This window comes from Pristiophorus japonicus, chromosome 16, assembly GCF_044704955.1.
Source record: "Pristiophorus japonicus isolate sPriJap1 chromosome 16, sPriJap1.hap1, whole genome shotgun sequence".
Taxonomy (NCBI): Eukaryota; Metazoa; Chordata; class Chondrichthyes; family Pristiophoridae; genus Pristiophorus; species Pristiophorus japonicus.
Window position 1 is genome coordinate 75,189,480 of NC_091992.1, and position 20,460 is coordinate 75,209,939.

Sequence of the window (20,460 nt, forward strand, 5' to 3'; positions counted from 1 at the left end):
TTAGATACAGAGTAAAGCTCCCTCTACACTGTCCCATCAACACTCTCTGGGCAGGTACAGCATTGGTAAATACAGAGTAAAGCTCCCCCTACACTGTCCCATCAAACACTCCTAGGGCAGGTACAGCACGGGGTTAGATACAGAGTAAAGCTCCCTCTACACTGTCCCATCAAACACTCCCAGGGCAGGTACAGCAAGGGGTAGATACAGAGTAAAGCTCCCTCTACACTGTCCCATCAAACACTCCCAGGGCAGGTACAGCAAGGGGTAGATACAGAGTAAAGCTCCCTCTACACTGTCCCATCAAACACTCCCAGGGCAGGTACAGCAAGGGGTAGATACAGAGTAAAGCTCCCTCTACACTGTCCCATCTCTAATGTTTGCACCTGTGAGAATGCTCACAGGGTCTGTAGAGCTGTTGACAGCGTTGGGCCCTGACTCCATTAGGTGTGTCGAGGAGGCTCAAGCACGTGAGGAGATCCCGTCCGAACTGACCCCTGTCCGGACGGAATTCCTCATCGGCGCCAAGCCCCGAAACCTCCCTCAGGAGCCAGCGCCTCACAACTTGAGCCACCTCGGGGAAATCTCCTCCGTGCCTTTCAGTTCTGCTGTAGGGGTTTCCTGTACGGGCTGCTCCTGCACACTCTCAAACTTGCCATCCTCGTCTGCCGTCCGGACACGCCATGGCGTACCATCTTGCCGTCCGGAGGTGGCAGGGGTCCCCGATGGAGTGCACTCTACACGGGAGTCCTCCCCCTATTTATTGGGGACTTGGCCTGGAGGGTGGTGTATGGAGCAGTCCCGTACAATAAATTTTTAAGTCGGTTCACGGGCTCCCAGGCCGCCTGTAATTTCTGCGGTCTGGAGAAGTCCGTGTTCCACGTTTTTATGGAATGTGCGAGGTTGCAGCCCCTGTTTCATTATTTAAAGGAGCTGCTCCTCAAATTCTGGTTGCACTTCAGTCCTACACTCCTGATCTTTGGGCACCCTGTGCGGAGGGGAGCGGGTAGGTCGGAAGGCCTCCTCGTAGGACTGCTCTTGGGCACGGCCAAGGGTGCCATCAACCGGTCCAGGCAGCGGGCGGTCGAGGGGGTCGTTCAGCTCGACTGCCTGCCTCTCTTCTGCGTATACATCCAAGCCAGGGTGTCTCTGGAGATGGAGCACGCGGTGTCCACCGGTACGCTCGTGGCTTTCCGTGAGAGGTGGGTGCCGGTGGGACTGGAGTGCATCATCACCCCCGGCAACCAAATTTTAATTTGATCCGTTTAATGTCCTAAAGTTTAATTTGTCCATTTGTCGGTTTTGGTGCCCCTTTAATCAGGGGGCATTTGATTTACAGGTGCAACTAAAATAGTTGTAGAGCTGTTGAGTTGGGAGTGGCTTAGCCAGTCACGTGATGCTCACAAGACTCAATAAAACCCCAGTCAGTTCGGTTCGAGGGATCCACGATGAGGCAGGTGGTTGTGAGCCTGGTGGATGAACTGATAATGTGTAATGTGATTGTTAAACCTTTGCTAATAAACCAACTAGTTCTTAATAGCAATAGAAACATAGAAGCATAGAAAGTAGGTGCAGGAGTAGGCCATTCGGCACTTCGAGCCTGCACCACCATTCAATATGATCATGGCTGATCATGCAACTTCAGTACCCCATTCCTGCTTTCTCTTCATACCCTTTGATCCCTTTAGCCGAAAGGGCCACATCGAACTCCTTTTTGAATATATCTAATGAACTGGCCTCAACAACTTTTTGTGGTAGAGAATTCCACAGGTTCACAATTCTCTGAGTGAAGAAGTTTCTCCTCGTCTTGGTCGTAAATGGTTACCCCTTATCCCAATGTGTTGCTATCAATTTTTAAGCAAAGAACCCATGAAGCAAATACCACCAAACATGGCTGGATTTATTTGCAACACCAGTGGATTGAACCAGAATTCTGATTGGTTCCCTTGGAGGTCAAGACACACCCAACAGTTTGTCTGGAATGTGTAATTTGATCCTGCCTGCTGCAGACAACCCTGCAAAGTGTAATATGATCCAGTCTTGTCAGGCAGCTTACATAAAGTGTAACTGTAGTTAGCTTTGTGAAGATCCTGTGTTATCTAGTGTTCTGCAATTATAATTATAGTTGTCCTTGGCTGATAAACCAAAATACTTCATACTCTAATTAGTGGGTTAGTTACTGCTTTGGAGTTTTATGATTTTTTTTCCTTCTGCAAGTAATTAAAAAATTATTTAATTCAGAGTGAAGGGATCAAGGACAAGATGACAGCCAAGAAATTCAAAAAGGCCTGAAAATGGGCTGGGGCATTACAGAGCGAGATTTGCTCAGCCCGTTTAGAAAGCGCAGGCAGCACATTAATGTGGTGCTGCCTGGTAATTTAAATGACTTTAGTGCACAGTCCAGCGACTATTGCACTGCCGACTGACTGTGGTCTCAGCAAGAGGTCTAAGGTCGTGTTGCTGGAGAGACACTGCATTTCCTTAAACCAAGGCTGTTAGTTGTGAAGGCAGTCCCCAGCTCCGAAAGGTGAACTGCCTTCTAAAAAAAATGTTCAATCATTCAAAACTAGGCAGTCTGCGGCTCTCAAAGGTGAACTGCCTTCTGCGCATAAAAAATGGTAAAAGCGCTTCAGCACTAACATAAATGGCTCAACAGTCCAGCGAAAGGGCACCCAGGGTCTCACACGCAGCACTCCAGCTCTGTGCAGGGGTCAACACTGGAAGAGAGGACCTCTACCCCACACAGGGACAGGTGGCCCTTCTGAAAGAAAGATAACGAAGCAGATCGCAGAGACCGGTGTAATATATAGCTCCACCTACTGGACTACTGTGGTAATGCAGCCATTGCTGTAAATACAATAAAGGCATCAGGTGACAGGTCACCTGACAAGTTCCTGAGTAGAGCCATCTTGGAGTCTGTGTTTTTGTGATGTCGTAAGGAAGATACCACATGGGCGATGAGGAAAAGATAATTGAATTTCCTAACTGAAATGTTTGTTGATGGATGATTGCAGCCAAACAACAGAGAGACGAGAGAGGTCCTTCATTTTGCAGCACAGCTAAAAATTACGGTATATTACAGGCACACTTGGCTGAACTGCCAGAGTCCAGTTAGCCGCGCATATGGGAATAATAGGGCGCTTGGGTGAATTCCATTATAACCGAGAAACTTTCAGAGCGTATGTGGAGTGGCTAGAAATGTTTTTCACCGCAAATAGTATCACTGAAGTCTCCAATGATGAAAACCGTAGCTGGGTGGTGATTATAAAGTAAATGTAAACCAAGTTCTAGAGGGTAATCTCCCCAATACATTGCCAAATATAGAAGATCTGTTCACAACTGTTGGTCAGATTTTCTCAAGGTTAGATCTCACAAATAAAAGCAGAAAATGCTGGAAATCTCAGCGGGTCAGGCAGCATCTGTGGAGAGAAGGCAGAGTTAACATTTCGGGTCGACGACCCTTCCTCAGAACTGGCGACAGTTCGAAAAGAGCAGATTCTTAAGGAGCACTGAAAGGAGAAGGGGAGGAAAGGACAAAAGGGAAGGTCTGTGAGAGGGTGGAAGGCAGGAGAGATTAGAGAGACAAAAGGGATGATGGGCCGACTTGAAATGGTAATGGTAGGAGTTAGAAAATGGTTAGTCTGGATAGGGAGAGACTGGCAGAATAATTACCAGCTGTCATTATAGGCAAAGGGAAAAAAAAGAGAAGAAAAAAGAACATAAGATGGGGCGGGAGCGGGTGATTCCATTCCACAGTCAGCCCCAGCCCCCTCTCCCCTTCCCACGGCACCTTTCCGTGCAAGTGCAGGAGATGCAACACCTGCCCTTTTACCACCTCCCTTCCCACTGTCCAGGGCCCCAAATACTCCTTCCAGGTGAAACAGTGATTTACTTGTACTCCTTTCAATTTAGTATACTGTATTCGCCGCTCACGATGTGGCCTCCTCTACATTGGATAGACCAAGCACAGATTGGGTGACCGCTTTGCAGAACACCTCCGTTCAGTTCGCAAGTGTGACCCTGAGCTTCCGGTCGCCTGTCACTTTAATTCCCCGCTCCACTCCCACTCTGACCTCTCTATCCTCGGCCTCCTGCACTGTTGGGATTACGGAGACGTGGCTCCAGGATGAGCAGGGCTGGGAACTCAACACCCAGGGGTATTCAACATTCAGGAAGGATAGAATAAAAGGAAAAGGAGGTGGGGTAGCATTGCTGGTTAAGGAGGAGATTAAGGCAATAGTTAGGAAGGACATTAGCTTGGATGATGTGGAATCTATATGGGTAGAGCTGCAGAACACCAAAGGGCAAAAAACGTTAGTGGGAGTTGTGTACAGACCTCCAAACAGTAGTAGTGATGTTGGGGAGGGCATCAAACAGGAAATTAGGGGTGCGTGCAATAAAGGTGCAGCAGTTATAATGGGTGACTTTAATATGCACATAGATTGGGCTAGCCAAACTGGAAGCAATACGGTGGAGGAGGATTTTCTGGAGTGCATAAGGGATGGTTTTTTAGACCAATATGTCGAGGAACCAACTAGGGGGGAGGCCATCTTAGACTGGGTGTTATGTAATGAGAAAGGATTAATTAGCAATCTCGTTGTGCGAGGCCCCTTGGGGAAGAGTGACCATAATATGGTGGAATTCTGCATTAGGATGGAGAATGAAACAGTTAATTCAGAGACCATGGTCCAGAACTTAAAGAAGGCTAACTTTGAAGGTATGAGGCGTGAATTGGCTGAGATGGATTGGCGAATGATACTTAAGGGGTTGACTGTGGATGGGCAATGGCAGACATTTAGAGACCGCATGGATGAACTACAACAATTGTACATTCCTGTCTGGCATAGAAATAAAAAAGGGAAGGTGGCTCAACCGTGGCTATCAAGGGAAATCAGGGATAGTATTAAAGCCAAGGAAGTGGCATACAAATTGGCCAGAAATAGCAGCGAACCTGGGGATTGGGAGAAATTTAGAACTCAGCAGAGGAGGACAAAGGGTTTGATTAGGGCAGGGAAAATGGAGTATGAGAAGAAGCTTGCAGGGAACATTAAGACGGATTGCAAAAGTTTCTATAGATATGTAAAGAGAAAAAGGTTAGTAAAGACAAATGTAGGTCCCCTGCAGTCAGAATCAGGGGAAGTCATAACGGGGAACAAAGAAATGGCGGACCAATTGAACAAGTACTTTGGTTCGGTATTCACGAAGGAGGACACGAACAACCTTCCGGTTATAAAAGGGGTCGGGGGGTCTAGTAAGGAGGAGGAACTGAGGGAAATCCTTATTAGCCGGGAAATTGTGTTGGGGAAATTGATGGGATTGAAGGCCGATAAATCCCCAGGGCCTGATGGACTGCATCCCAGAGTACTTAAGGAGGTGGCCTTGGAAATAGTGGATGCGTTGACAGTCATTTTCCAACATTCCATTGACTCTGTATCAGTTCCTATGGAGTGGAGGGTAGCCAATGTAACCCCACTTTTTAAAAAAGGAGGGAGAGAGAAAACAGGGAATTATAGACCGGTCAGCCTGACATCGGTAGTGGGTAAAATGATGGAATCAATTATTAAGGATGTCATAGCAGTGCATTTGGAAAGAGGTGACATGATAGGTCCAAGTCAGCATGGATTTGTGAAAGGGAAATCATGCTTGACAAATCTTCTGGAATTTTTTGAGGATGTTTCCAGTAGAGTGGATAAGGGAGAACCAGTTGATGTGGTATATTTGGACTTTCAGAAGGCGTTCGACAAGGTCCCACACAAGAGATTGATGTGCAACGTTAGAGCACATGGGATTGGGGGTAGTGTACTGACATGGATTGAGAACTGGTTGTCAGACAGGAAGCAAAGAGTAGGAGTAAATGGGTACTTTTCAGAATGGCAGGCAGTGACTAGTGGGGTTCTGTGCTGGGGCCCCAGCTGTTTACACTGTACATTAATGATTTAGATGAGGGGATTAAATGTAGTATCTCCAAATTTGCGGATGACACTAAGTTGGGTGGCAGTGTGAGCTGCGAGGAGGATGCTGTGAGGCTGCAGAGCGACTTGGATAGGTTAGGTGAGTGGGCAAATGCATGGCAGATGAAGTATAATGTGGATAAATGTGAGGTTATCCACTTTGGTGGTAAAAACAGAGAGACAGACTATTATCTGAATGGTGACAGATTAGGAAAAGGGGAGGTGCAAAGAGACCTGGGTGTCATGGTACATCAGTCATTGAAGGTTGGCATTGCAGGTGCAGCAGGCGGTTAAGAAAGCAAATGGCATGTTGGCCTTCATAGCAAGGGGATTTGAGTACAGGGGCAGGGAGGTGTTGCTACAGTTGTACAGGGCATTGGTGAGGCCACACCTGGAGTATTGTGTACAGTTTTGGTCTCCTAACCTGAGGAAGGACATTCTTGCTATTGAGGGAGTGCAGCGAAGGTTCACCAGACTGATTCCCGGGATGGCGGGACTGACCTATCAAGAAAGACTGGATCAACTGGGCTTGTATTCACTGGAGTTCAGAAGAATGAGAGGGGACCTCATAGAAACATATAAAATTCTGACGGGGTTAGACAGGTTAGATGCAGGAAGAATGTTCCCAATGTTGGGGAAGTCCAGAACCAGGGGTCACAGTCTAAGGATAAGGGGTAAGCCATTTAGGACCGAGATGCGGAGGAACTTCTTCACCCAGAGAGTGGTGAACCTGTGGAATTCTCTACCACAGAAAGTTGTTGAGGCCAATTCACTAAATATATTCAAAAAGGAGTTAGATGAGGTCCTTACTGCTAGGGGGATCAAGGGGTATGGCGAGAAAGCAGGAATGGGGTACTGAAGTTGAATGTTCAGCCATGAACTCATTGAATGGCGGTGCAGGCTAGAAGGGCCGAATGGCCTACTCCTGCACCTATTTTCTATGTTTCTATGTTTCTATGTTCCAATGAAGCTCAACGCAAGCTCGAGGAACAGCACCTCATCTTTCGTTTAGGCACTTTACAGCCTTCTGGACTCAACATCGAGTTCAACAATTTCAGAGCGTAACCTCTGGCCATCCTTGGCTCCCTTTTTCTTCCCCCCATTTTATGTTTTTTTTTCTTCTTTCTTCTCTTTTTGTCCCTTCGTCTCCAATGGCAACTGGTCATTATCTCGCCATTCACACCCTATCCAGATGAAGCTTTTTCTAACCTCTATCATTACCATTTGAATTTGGCCCATCATCCCTTTTGTCTCTCTAATCTCTCCTGTCTTCCACCCTATCACAGACCTTCCCTTTTGTTCTTTCTTCCCCTCCCCCTTTCAGTGCTTCTGAATGTGTTATTTTCGAGCATTTGACAGTTCTGACGAAGGGTCGGTGACACAAATCTGTTTCTCCCCACAGAGGCTTCCTGACCCGCTGAGATTTCCAACATTCTCTGTTTTTATTTCAGATTCCAGCCTCTGCGGTATTTTGCTTTTGTATTAAATCTCACAAATGCCTACTTACAACTTGAACTAGATGAGGAGTCCAACTCATGCTTGACTATAAATACTCATCTAGGCTTATATCAATTTAATAGGCTATCATTTGGAGTGTCTTCCACCCCCGCCATATTTCATGGGGTGATGAACCAGATTCTGGAAGGCATTGAAGGGGTAGTATATTATTTAGATAACATACTCATTTCTGCACCAATCAGGCAAATCCACAATAACGTGTTCAATGAAGTCCTCAAACGGCTAGAGAAGCACAGAGTACGAGTGACTGCTCGCAAGTATGAGTTATTTCAAAACTCAGTGGAGTACTTCGGGCACATAGTAGACAAAGATGGTTTACATCCAACCAAGGGAAAGCTGGATGCAATCAGAAATGCACCCACTCCCAAGAATGTCACTGAACTTGGATCATTTTTGTGTCTTTTGAACTATTATGGGAAGTTCCTACCAAATTTGGCTACACTGTTACAGCCACTGAATGAGCTGTTGAAAAAAACAGGTCCATTGGAAGTGGTCAGAAGAATGCGATGCAGCATTCAAGGAGTGTAAAAGCCAGTTGGCAGTGAGCACTATGTTAGTTCACTATGGCGTATCTAAGGAAATCAAGTTAGCATGTGACGCCTCTCCGCATGGAGTTGGGGCAGTGATCTCTCATGTATCATGTAGTGGGGAAGAGAGACCAAATATATACAAATTGGTATGATCTGATAGCCATTACAGAGACGTGGCTGCAAGGTGACCAGGACTGGGAACTAAATATTCAGGGGTATTTGACAATTTCGAAGGACAGACAGAAAGGAAAAGGAGGTGGGGTAGCACTGTTAATAAAGGATGGGATGATATTGGCTCAGAGGATTAAGATGTTGAATCAGTTTGGATGGAGATAAGGAATAATAAAGAGAAAAAGTCACTGGTGGGCGCTGTCTATGGGCCCCTTAACAGTAGCTACACTGTTGGAGGGAGTATAAATCAAAAAATAATGGAGACTTGTAATAAAGGAATGGCAATAATCATGGGTGATTTTAACCTTCATATTGATTGGACAAAGCAAATTGGCCAGGGTAGCCTTGAGGAGGAGTTCATAGAGTGTATCCGGGATAGTTTTGTTAAACAGTACGTTGCGGAACCAACCAGGGAGCAGGCTAGTACTGTGTAATGAGGCAGGATTAAAAGAATGTACTACAATGTATCCCGTATTGTACCGAATTGTAGTTGAAATGAAAAGCAAGGAAATGTATCGAACGGAACTGCCGTCAGCACCCAAATGTAGTGCATGGGATTGCTGACCACAGCTAAATGTACTGAACTGCTTTTGAATGTACTGTACAAATTTTTATATGAATAAAGTATATTTTGAAATTAAAAAAAAAATGAGGCAGGATTAACAAATGATCTCGTAGTAAAGGATCCTCTCGGAATGAGTGACCATAATATGGTTGAATTTCAAATTCAGTTGGAAGGAGGGAAAATTTGTTCTCAAACCAGTGTCCTAAGCTTAAATAAAGGAGAGTACAAAGGAAGGAGGGCAGAGTTGGCGAAAGTGGACTGGGAAAATAGACTAAAGAATGGGATGGTTGATGAGAAGTGGCAGACATTTAAGGAGATATTTCATAATTCGCAACAAAAATATATCCCAATGAGAAGGAAAGACTGTAAGAGAAGGGATAACTATCCGTGGCTAACTAACGAAAAAAGGGAGGGTATCAAATTGAAAACAAAGGCATACAATGTGGGCAAGACTAGTGAAAGGCCAGAGGATTGGGTAATTTTTAAAAGCCAGGCGAGAACGGCAAAAAATATGATAAAGAGAGGGAAGATAGATTATGAAAGTAAACTAGCACGAAATATAAAAACAGATAGTAAGAGTTTCTACAGGTACATAAAAAGGAAAAGAGTGGCTAAAGTAAATGTTGGACCCCTAGAGGATGAGACTGGGGAATTAATAATGGAGAGCAGGGAAATGGCAGAGATGTTGAACAAATATTTTGTATTGGTCTTCATGGTAGAAGACACATTCCAATAGTGGATAACAAGGGGCTATAGGACTTAATACAATCACTATCACTAATGAAGCAATCACTTGGTAAAATAATGGGACTAAAGGTCGAAAAGTCCCCTGGACCTGATGGCTTACATCCTAGGGTCTTAAGAGAAATGGCTGCAGAGATCGTGGATGCAGTGGTTGTAATCTACCAAAATTCCCTGAATTCTGGGAAAACTGCAAATGTAACGCCCCTATTTAAAAAAGGAGGCAGACAAAAAGCAAGAAACTATAGACCAGTTAGTATAACATCTGTCGTTAGGAAAATGCTGGAATCCATTATTAAGGAAGCAGTAGCGGGACATTTGGAAAAGCATAATTCAATCAAGCAGAGTCAGTATGGTTTTATGAAAGGGAAATCATGTTTGAGAAATTTGCTGGAGTTCTTTGAGGATGTAACGAACAGGGTGGATTAGGGGGAACCAGTGGATGTGGTGTATTTAGATTTCCAGAAGACATTCAATAAAATGCCACATAAGAAGTTACTGCACAAGATAAAAGCTCATGGGGTTGGGGGTAATATATTAGCATGGATAGAGATTGGCTAACTAACAGAAAACTGGGTTATTTTCCGGTTGGCAAACAGTAACTAGTGGGGTGCCACAGGGATCGGTGCTGGGCCCTCAACTATTTACAATCTATATTAATGACTTGGATGAAGGGACCAAGTGTAATGTAGCCAAGTTTACTGATGATACAAAGATGGGTATCAAATTGTGAGGAGGATACAAAAAATCTGCAAAGGGATATAGACAGGCTAAGTGAGTGGCCAAAGATTTGGCAGATGGAGTATAATGTGGGAAAATATGAGGTTATACACTTTGGCAGAAACAATAGAAAAGCAAATTATAATTTAAATGGAGAAAAATTGCAAAGTGCTGCAGTACAGAGGGACCTGGGGGTCCTTGTGCATGAAACACAAAAAGTTAGTGTGCAGGTACAGCAACTAATCAGGAAGGCAAATGGAATGTGGGTCTTTATTGCAAAGGGGATAGAGTATAAAAGCAGAGATATCCTGCTACAACTGTACAGGGTATTGATCAGGCCCTGCACACAGTTTTGGTCTCCCTATTTAAGGAAGAATATACTTGCATTGGAGGCTGTTCAGAGAAGGTTCACTAGGTTGATTCTGGAGATGAGGGGATTGACTTATGAGGATAGGTTGATTAGGTTGGGCCTATGTACATTGGAGTTCAGAAGAGTGAGAGGTGATCTTATTGAAACTTATAAGATAATGAGTGGGCTCGACAAGGTGGATGCAGAGAGGATATTTCCACTGATAGGGAAAACTAAAAGTAAGGGACATAGAATAAGGGACCGCCCATTTAAAACTGAGATGAGGAGAATTTCTTCTCTGAAAGGGTTGTAAATCTATGGAATTCTCTCCCCAGAGAGCTGTGGAGGCTGGGTCATTGAATATATTTAAGGCGGAGATAGGCAGAATTTTGAGCGATAAAGAAGCAAAGGGTTATGGGGAGTGGGCAGGGAAGTGGAGCTGAGTCCATGATCAGATCAGCCATGATCTTATTGAATGGTGGAGCAGGTTCAAGGGGCCAATTGGCCTACTCCTGTTCTCATGTTTTTAATTGCTTTTGCTTTACGCACAGTGAGAGTAATTATGCACAAATCGAAAGGGAAGATTTGCCATTAATTTTGAGGGTCAAGAAGTTCCACAAATACTTGTGTGGTCATAAGTTTACCATCATTACAGACCCTAAGCCCCTGACAGCAATCCTCCATCCAATGTCCCCAGTTCCAACCTTAGTTGCAGCCCGAATGCAGAGATGGGCTTTAATTTTGTCAGCATATACGTATGACATTGAGTTCAGACGATCAGCTGATCACAGTAATGCTGATGCTATGTCTAGGTTGCCATCCCCATCACAAGTTACACTCAATAAGGAAGACGTGTTCTATTTTTTATACACTGATGAACTGCCAGTCAGAGCTGAAGAGATTGGCAGAGCAACCAAATGTGACCCAGTTATGTCACAGGTATATGATTACATAGCAAATGGCTGGCCAAACCTGGTTTCAGAGAAAGATATTTATCCATTCTTCATGCGTAGGAACTAATTGTTAGTGGATAAAGATTGTATCATGTGGGGTGCAAGAGTAGTTATCCCAAATAAATTCAGGTCCAAATTATTAGGAGATCTTCATGACCAACACCTGGGAATGTGCTTGACCAAGAGTCTTGCACACAATTACTTATGGTGGCCAGGTTTAGATAAAGATATAGAGTACATCGTGAGTCAGTGTACAACATATCAATCGGTAAGCAAGAAACCACCATCAGTACCATTACAGCCATGGAAATGGCCTCCCAGGGTGTGGCAAAGGTTACATATAGATTTTGCTGAACTAGAAGGACAGCAATTATTCAATGTGATTGATAGCCATTCGAAGTGTGTAGAGGTGTTTCCGATACGGAAAATAACAACAAGTAAAACACTAGACCATTAGCGAAGATTGTTTTCTTCATATGGCCTCCCAGAAGCAATTGTGTCTGATAATGGGCCACAATTTTGTTCAGAAGAATTTGCAAAGTTCACGAGCAGAAACGGTGTGAAATATATCAAGGTTCCACCATACCACCCTGCTTCAAATGGTGCAGCAGAGCGCACAGTACAAATTGTAAAACGTGCTCTCATCAAGCAAATGTTGGATCCAAATCCAAAGAAAAGGCAGTTGTTGTTGGACCACAAATTGGCTAATTTTCTGATTACTTATCGTAATACTCCTCATACAATTACTGGTAGCACACCAGCAGAGTTGTTTCTCAAACGACAGCCACGAACCAGGTTCTCGTTGTTAAAGCCAAACTTGGCACAGTCCGTAGAAGAGAAACAATTAAGACAGAAAGATAATCATGATAGAGGTAGAGTAAGAGAGAAAAGTGTGAAATTAAATCAGAAGGTGAGAGTGAAGAACCATCACCATAAATGGTTAAAGTGGTTACCAGGAAGAGTGGTGAAGATATGTGGTCCTTACACATATTTGGTCAAGATGTTTGATCATGGACAGGTTAGGTTTGTTCACATTGATCATATTTTACCTACAGATGTGGAAAGTGTTGAAAGTTGGAATGATTTGATTATTTCTGATGAATTAGATAGTCTTATTACAAGTAGAGTACCAGTCGCAAATCCTACATCAAATGTACTAGAAAGAAGTCCACGAGAATGTCAGAATTTAAGTCTGAGTCTGAGTCAGGCAGACAAACAGTCTGAAGTTGTAGAGAGTTCGAATGTAGATCAAGGGTATCCTTTCCTCAGGATCAGCCTGGAATGAGTCTGTTCGACACCATGTTTGGAAGATTCTGTTCAAGAGCGGGTATCCTCTTCGAAACAGACAACAAGTGGCTCAGTTTGATTTGTAAATATGGCAAAATAAGTCCATATATTTTGTTATGTATAGCCATTGCATGTTATGTACGATTATTTTATTTTGTTATAATTACTTCTTCATTAAGGAGGGAGAAGTGTAATACATAGCTCCACCTAGTGGACCACTGCTCCATCTAGCGGACTACTATGGTAATGCAACCATTGCTGTAAATACAATAAAGGCATCAGTTCCTGAGTAGAGCCATCTTGTAGTCTGTGTGTTTGTGATGTCATAAGGAAGATTTTACAGCCGTCACTGCCAGCAGTGACATCCCAGGACCTGACTCATTTCCTGAAATTTCATGACCTCAGGCGAGTGGTCGGGGTCCCTGAATGTATCTTCTAAAGCCGTCTCCTACCAACTGCACCACTAGCCTCACACACTGCCTAATGCACGACCGCCTCCCATCACTCACCTACCAACAATCTCTACCAAACACAAGGCACACCTCACATTCCTAGCTTCACCTCGCCCCTTTGGAGGAGACAGTGCAGGCCATTCTTGACAGGGGCATGGCTGAGCCCTTGGTCAGTGGTGGGGCTGAAAGAATACAAGATGCTCATATCCTCATATGTTATCCTCCTTCTCACGTCCCACTTCCTCTCGTCCCACAATCTGTTCTGATGTATAAGCTGCACATGCTGTAAGTATGCAGCTCTTGCTCCCTCCTTCCCCTTCCCTCATCACAACCCTACACTTGTGCCTCATTTCAGACACCCAAGAAAAATTCTATGATTGTATGAAATCCAGCTGGCCCAACCAGTGGTTGACCAAGAAGAGGGAGAGGAGAGTGAGGAAGAAGATGAAACACCATCGCTCGATTTGACACTCCCAGCCATCAGCTCCTCGAGCTTGTCCTGCACAGCCATCTGCAATGTCCCCCATTGAAGGTCAGTAGCCTTCCAGCAGCCCTGCTGTGCCCACTGGTGTAGCACTGCATGACATCAGTAGGATAGGCAAAGGCACACACAAGACACTCACTAAGAGAGTGCACAAGGGTGATTAGTTGATTTTTTGTTATAATAGTGGATGCATATAGGGATAAAGTTGGATTAGAAAGTTTGCTTTGTAGTGCCTTTATTTCAGCATTGTGGCCGAGAGGACACTGTGATGGTCAGTAACAGAGGGAAGGTAAGGTTTTTTTTTATTCGTTCATGGGATGTGGACATCGCTGGCCAGGCTAGCATTTATTGCCCATTCCTAATTGCCCTTGAGCAGGTGGTGGTGAGCCGCTTTCCTGAACCGCACTAGTCCGTGTGGTGAAGGTGCTCCCACAGTGCTGTTAGGGAGGGAGTTGCAGGATTTTGACCCAGCGACGATGAAGGAATGTCAAGATGGTGTGTGACTTGGAGGTGAGCTTGCAGGTGATGGTGTTCCCAAGGTGTGGTTATTGAAAGGGGAATTGGAGTTGTGTTCACTGGTACCACAGGTGGATGATTTGATCCCAGATATCCCGGCCAATAAGGGATTGCCTCCTTCCTTCCACTTCCTCCTCTTCTGCTTCTTCCTTTTCTGCTTCCTCCTCATCCCTCTGTGTCCAGCTTGTCCCCTTAGCTGCCTTTGCTTCATCTCCATGTGATGTTGCTGCCCAATGGGGACTGAAACTTGAGCCCTCAGGACTGGTCTTCTCAGAGGCCTTCCTTTAACATCCAAATCCTTGCAAACATCCAGCAGTACACCCTGCACTTTAACAAACATTTTAAATGTATTACACCAAGCACTGCTCTGATAAATATGTAAAATGTTTTTCTATTCTTCCTACCAAAGTGAATAACTTCACATTTCCCCACACCATCTGCCACCTTACTGCCCACTCACTTAGTCTATCTATATCCCTTTGTAGAGGTTTTGGGGCTAAAATTGCCGCCCTCCACAAGCTCCATTACCGTCTCGAAAAGGCGGGAATAGAGCGAAGAGGCCTCACCGACCGGGGGCAGACGGATTGGCCAACCTGACCGAAATTGCCCCCGGGCCGGAAGCGGCGGAAACAGGTTTCGGCACGCGCCGAACTCTTACCGACCGGTGGCGACCCCCTTTCCGCCCCTCGCGCGTTATTGCCCCGTGGGACAGCCGCCGCTGCCGGTTGGTGCCACTGACAGCTTTCCCCAGCGGGGAGCTGTGTATGTCTGGGCAACGCGTCCGCCCTTAAAGGGGAGGTCGCACTGCCGCGGTTGCCATATTTTTTATTGTCAGCCGACTGCCAGGTCGGCCCGCCAATTATGGCTCTGGGTTTGGCCGGGCTGCCAACAGACAGTCTGGCATCCCCTCTTGGGTGCCAGACCACTGGCCTGGCCGAAACCCTCTCTGGTGGCCCAGTGGGTCTAACTGAACTTCTTGCAGAGCTCACAGCGGTCTTCCCCTTTAACAGAAGGGGGGGATGTTGTGATGCGTTAGCGCGGCACTGCTGACTGGTCGGGGCGGCCGACCCGCTACAAGGGCACTTCCACCCCGCAGCTGCCACGACATCCACCCCATCCTTAAAAAATGGTAGGTGTGCCCCGTTTGGGGCAGAGCTCAATTTTGTGTTCTCCTCGCAGCTTACTGTCCCACTTAGCTTTGTACCGTCAGCAAACTTGGATACATTACACTCGGTCCCTTCATCTAGATCACTAAGATAGATTGTAAATAGCAGAGGTCCCAGCACTGATCCCTGTGGCACCCCACTAGTTACAGCCTGCCAACCTGAAAATGACACGTTTATCCCTACTCTGTTTTCTGTCTGTTAACCAATTCTCTAGCCATGCTACTATATTACCCCAACCCCATGAGCCCTTATCTTGTGTAATAACCTTTCATGTGGCACCTTTTGGAAAAAACAATTATATACTACATCTACTGGTTGCCCATTATCTACCCTGCCAGTTACATCCTCAAACAACTCTAATAAATTTGTCGAACACAATTTCCCTTTCAGAAAACCATGTTGACTCTGCCTAATCATGTTATGATTTTCTAATTGATTCCACTTCCTTAACAATAGATTCCAGCATCTCCCCGACAATTGATGTCAGGCTAACTGGCCTGTAGATCTATGTTTTCTCTCTCCCTCCTTTCTTGAATAGTGGTGTTGCATTTGCTACCTTCCAATCTGTTGAGACCGCTCTAGAATCTCGGGCATTTTGGGAGATCAAAACCAAAGCATCCACTATCTCTGCAGCCACCTCTTTTAGGATGTAGGTCGTCAGGTCCAGGGGATTTTTCAGCTTTTAGTACCATTCGTTTCTCCAGTACTTTTTCTCTACTTATAATAATTATGTTCAATTCCTCACCCTCATTAGACACTTGGTTCCCCACCATTTTTTGGTATGCTTTTTGTGTCTTCGACTGTGAAGACAGATACAAAATATTTGTTTAATGTTTCTACCATTTCCTTATTCCCCATAATAATTTCTCCTGTCCCAGCCTCTAAGGGACCAACGTTTACCTTTGCTACTCTCTTCCTTTTTACATACTTGTAGAAGCTCTTGCAATCTGTTTTTATATTTCTTGCTCGTTTTCTCTCATATTCTACATTTTCCCTTTTGTATCAATTTTTTGGGTCATCCTTTGCTGGTTTCTGAAACTCTCTCAGTCCTCAGGCTTACTGCTATTCTTCCCCACGGCCCTCCTCAGCCCCAGTGGCCCAGCGGAGGCTTTCAAATGGCCTGCAGAGTTTGCAGCGGAAATCTAACGGCAGGGGAGGGGCATTGAAACGCGTCAGCGCCATGATGAAAAGCTGCGTAGTGCTGCCGAACCCGATCCAAAGGGAAGTGGAGCGCGCGACATTGTGTTCCACTTCCTGTGAGGGTAACCGGAATTTCGTGGCCGGGATGGGACTTCCGAGCCAGACACAGGAATTCCCAGCTCATCCCGGTTCCCGCCCTCAAATGGGGCATAACTGCATTTTGCCCCCTTTGTTTCGCAATGGAATGTATTTTTGTTGAGAATTATGAAATATGTCTTTAAATGCTAGCCACTGCTTATCTACCTCCATGCCTTGGAATCTATTTTTCCAATCTACCTTAGCCAACTCGCCCCTCATACCTATATAATTGGCTTTATTTAAGTTTAAAGGCTAGACTTTCCCTAAAGGCCCTCAACGCCCGATTGCCAGCTGAGAAGAACTGCTAACGTTCGGTGAAAAAAGCTGGCGAGAATTTCCATTTTTATGATTAAAGTAAGTGAAACTAATTGCCCAGTGAGAAAATGGGTGTTGCACACTCATTGTCGGTGGTTTTCTCGGCGGGTAAGTGGAAAGTTAGTAACATGGGCAGACGTTACCAGAATGGACGGTAAGGAGTAAAATTTAGTCTGAGGCTGTGGTCGGGCCTAGGGAGGGGGGAAAACTTTTTTTTTTAATTCATTAAAAAATGAAAAAAAAATGTACAAAGCATTCCCAAGACAGTTTTAAACCTAATCGCCATTTTAAAATTTAAAAAAATAATTAAAGAACCTTTAACTGACCTTTCTTTGCAGGCCCTGCCCCCCCTTACCGCCCTGTTTAAGCAGCTTTTACAGGGCCGGTCTCTCGGCGATCTGGATGTCGGCGGTTGAGGTCAAACTTACGCCCTGGCGGTTGTTCTTGACATCGCACGTGGGTTGTTTGGACCCGGCGGGCGACTTCAGATGTGGGCGATACCAAGGAAAAAACTTACGTGGGAACTCTCGCCGAGCAAAAAACGAGAAAATCGTCAACAATGAAGCCAAAAGTCTGGTCCCACGACTCTAGTTTCGGACTTGGGCAAGTCACTCTTAAACTTAATGTGAAATATTATGATCACTCTGCCCCAGAGGATCCTTTACTATGAAATTGCTAATTAATCCTGTCTCATTACACAATACAAGATCTGAAATAGCCTGTTGCTAGTTGGTTCCATGACGTATTATTCTTGGAAACTGTCCCGAATGCATTCCATGAACTTGTCCTCCAGACGACCTTTGCCAATTTGATTTGTCCAGTCTATATGAAGATTAAAGTCCCCCACGATTATTGCATTACCTTTGTTACAAGCTCCCACTATTTCTTGATTAATATTCTGTCCAACGGAATAGCTGCTGTTAGGCCTATATACTACTCCCACCAGTGTTTTCTGCCCCTTGTTATTCCGTATCTCCACCCATACTGATTCTACTTCCTGATCTTCCGAGCCGAGATCCTTTCTCTCTACTGTTCTTATGTCATCCTTTATTATCAGGGCTATCCCCACCTCACCCCCCCACACCCCCCTTTTCCATTCTGCCTGTCTTTTCGAAATGTCAAGTACCCTGGAACATTTAGTTCCCAAGCTTGGTCACCTTGCAACCACGTCTCTGTAACGGCTATTAGATCAAACCCATTTATCTCTATTTGTGCCATTAGTGCATCTATCTTGTTACAAATGCTCCGTGCATTCAGATAAAGAGCCTTTAATTTAAAGTTTTTACCATTATTCTCTGCTTTGACCTTATTCTCTGCTGCAATGCTACCATTAGACTCTCTGTCCTTTTCTGTCTCACACTGCTTATTTTTACCCAAATTGCTACACTGCTCAATTGCCTTGACCTTTCTCTTTAGATTTCTAAATTTCACCTCACCTGACTCCCCCCTCCCCCCCCCCTTTTTTAGTTTAAAGCTCTATCTAGGGCCCTAGTTATTCGATTCTCCAGAATGCTGGTCCCAGCCTGGTTTAAATGGAGCCGGTCCCAATGGACCGCTCTTTCCCCAGTACTGGTCCAGTGCCCCATGAACTGAAACCACTTCTTCCCACATCACTCTTTGAGCCACGCATTTAACTTTCTGATCTGCTTGACCCTATGCCAATTTGCACGTGGCTCAGGTAGTAGTCCAGAGATTATTACCCTTTAGGTTCTGCTTATTAATTTTGATCCTAGCACCTCAATCTCTCTCAGCAGAACCTCATTCTTAGTTCCATCTATTTCGTTGGTTCCTAAACGGACCACGACAACTGGATCCCCCCCTTCCCACTCCAAATTCTTCTCCAGCAGCGAGGAGATACCCTGACAATGAGCAGGCAACACAACCTCCGGAATTCCTGGTCTCAACCGCAGAGAAGAGTATCTATCCCCCTGACTATACTGTCCCCTACCACGACCACGTTCCTTCCTTCTCCCCTCCCACTTGGATGGCCCCCTGTACCATGGTGCAGTGGTCAGTTTGCCCATTCTCCCTGCAGTCCTTTTCCACATCCATACAGCTAGCAAGTACCTCGTCCCTGTTGGACAGGGTCAAGGGCTGAGGCTCCTCCATCACTGCATCCTGGGGTCCCCATACCTTCCTGACTCGCAGTCATACCCTCCCGTCCCTGACCATTGACTAACTCTAAAGTACTGCTTAACCTAAGGGGTGTGACGGCCTCCTGGATGAAAGTGTCCCGGTAATTCCCTCCCTCCCTGATGCCACGCAATGTCTGCAGCTCGGACTCCAGCTCAACATCTCTGAGCCGAAGTTCCTTGAGCTGCGGACACTTCCCGCGGATGTGGTTGCTCGGGATCGCGATACTCTCCACAAACTCCCACATGCTGCAGTTACAGCACACCACCTGCCCTGCCATCTCTCACCTTGTTTTATTTATTAGTTACTTAGTTAAAGCTTTTTTTCAATTGATATTTTACTTTTATTGTTTGATTATTTTATCACTAGATAACTTAAGTTATCCATTTAATAAGTACTAGCAAGTTACCATTTCTCAGCTCTTAATTTAACCTCCTTCCCTAACTTAGGGAGCACAAAAAAGCTGTAATACTCACCAGCCAATCACCTAACTGCTCGCCAGTGACATCACACATTGATTTTGTTGTTGTTTTGAATCGGAGCCGCGTCGCTATCATTGCTTTCATCGAGGTCCGCTCCGGGTCCACTCCCGGTCCGCTCCGGGTCCGCTCCCGGTCTGCTCCGGGTCTGCTCCGAGACCACTCCGGGACCACTCCGGGTCAACTCTGGGTCCGCTTTGGGACCGCTCTGGGTCCGCCCCGGGTCTGCCCCCGGTGCACTCAGGGTCCACTCCAGGTCCAGTCTGTGTCCACTCCGGGTCCAGTCTGGGTCCACTCCGGGTCTGCCCCGGGTGCACTCAGGGTCCACTCCGGGTGCACTCAGGGTCCGCTCCGGGTCCAGTCAAGGTCCGCTCCGGGTCTGCTCTGGGTCCACTCTCGGTCCGCTCCCTGTCCTCTCTGGGTCCACTGAAGGACCACTCTCAGTCCGTTTTGGGTCCGCTCCATGTCCGCCCCTGGTCTGCAACTGGTCCGTTTTGGGTCCGCCCCGGGTGCACTCAGGGTCCACTCCGGGTCCGCTCTGGGCCCGCTCCGGGTCCGCTCTGAGTCTGGTCCCGGTCCACTCTGGGACAACTCTGTGTCTGCTCTCGGTCCACTCTGGGTCCACTCCTGGTCTGCTCTGGGCCCACTCTGGGTCTGCTCCGAGTCCGCTCCTGCTCTGCTCTGGGTCCACTCCAGGTCCGCTCTGCGTCCGCTGCAGGTCCGCTCTCGGTCTGCTCTTGGTCCGCTCTCGAGCCGCTCTTTATTCTCGCACCACTGCATTTGCTTCGTGTGCCGTCACTCCTTGACTTTTTGGAACTGGTCGAAGGTTCCGCCACCGCCGATACCGCCTCC

General features: G+C 46.0%; 1 protein-coding gene across 1 annotated transcript in view; it reads right to left on the bottom strand.

The window, feature by feature from the left end:
* Nucleotides 1-20,460, bottom strand: part of myo15b (myosin XVB) — a 480,192-nt gene that overhangs the window by 403,642 nt on the left and 56,090 nt on the right. The window lies entirely within an intron of this gene.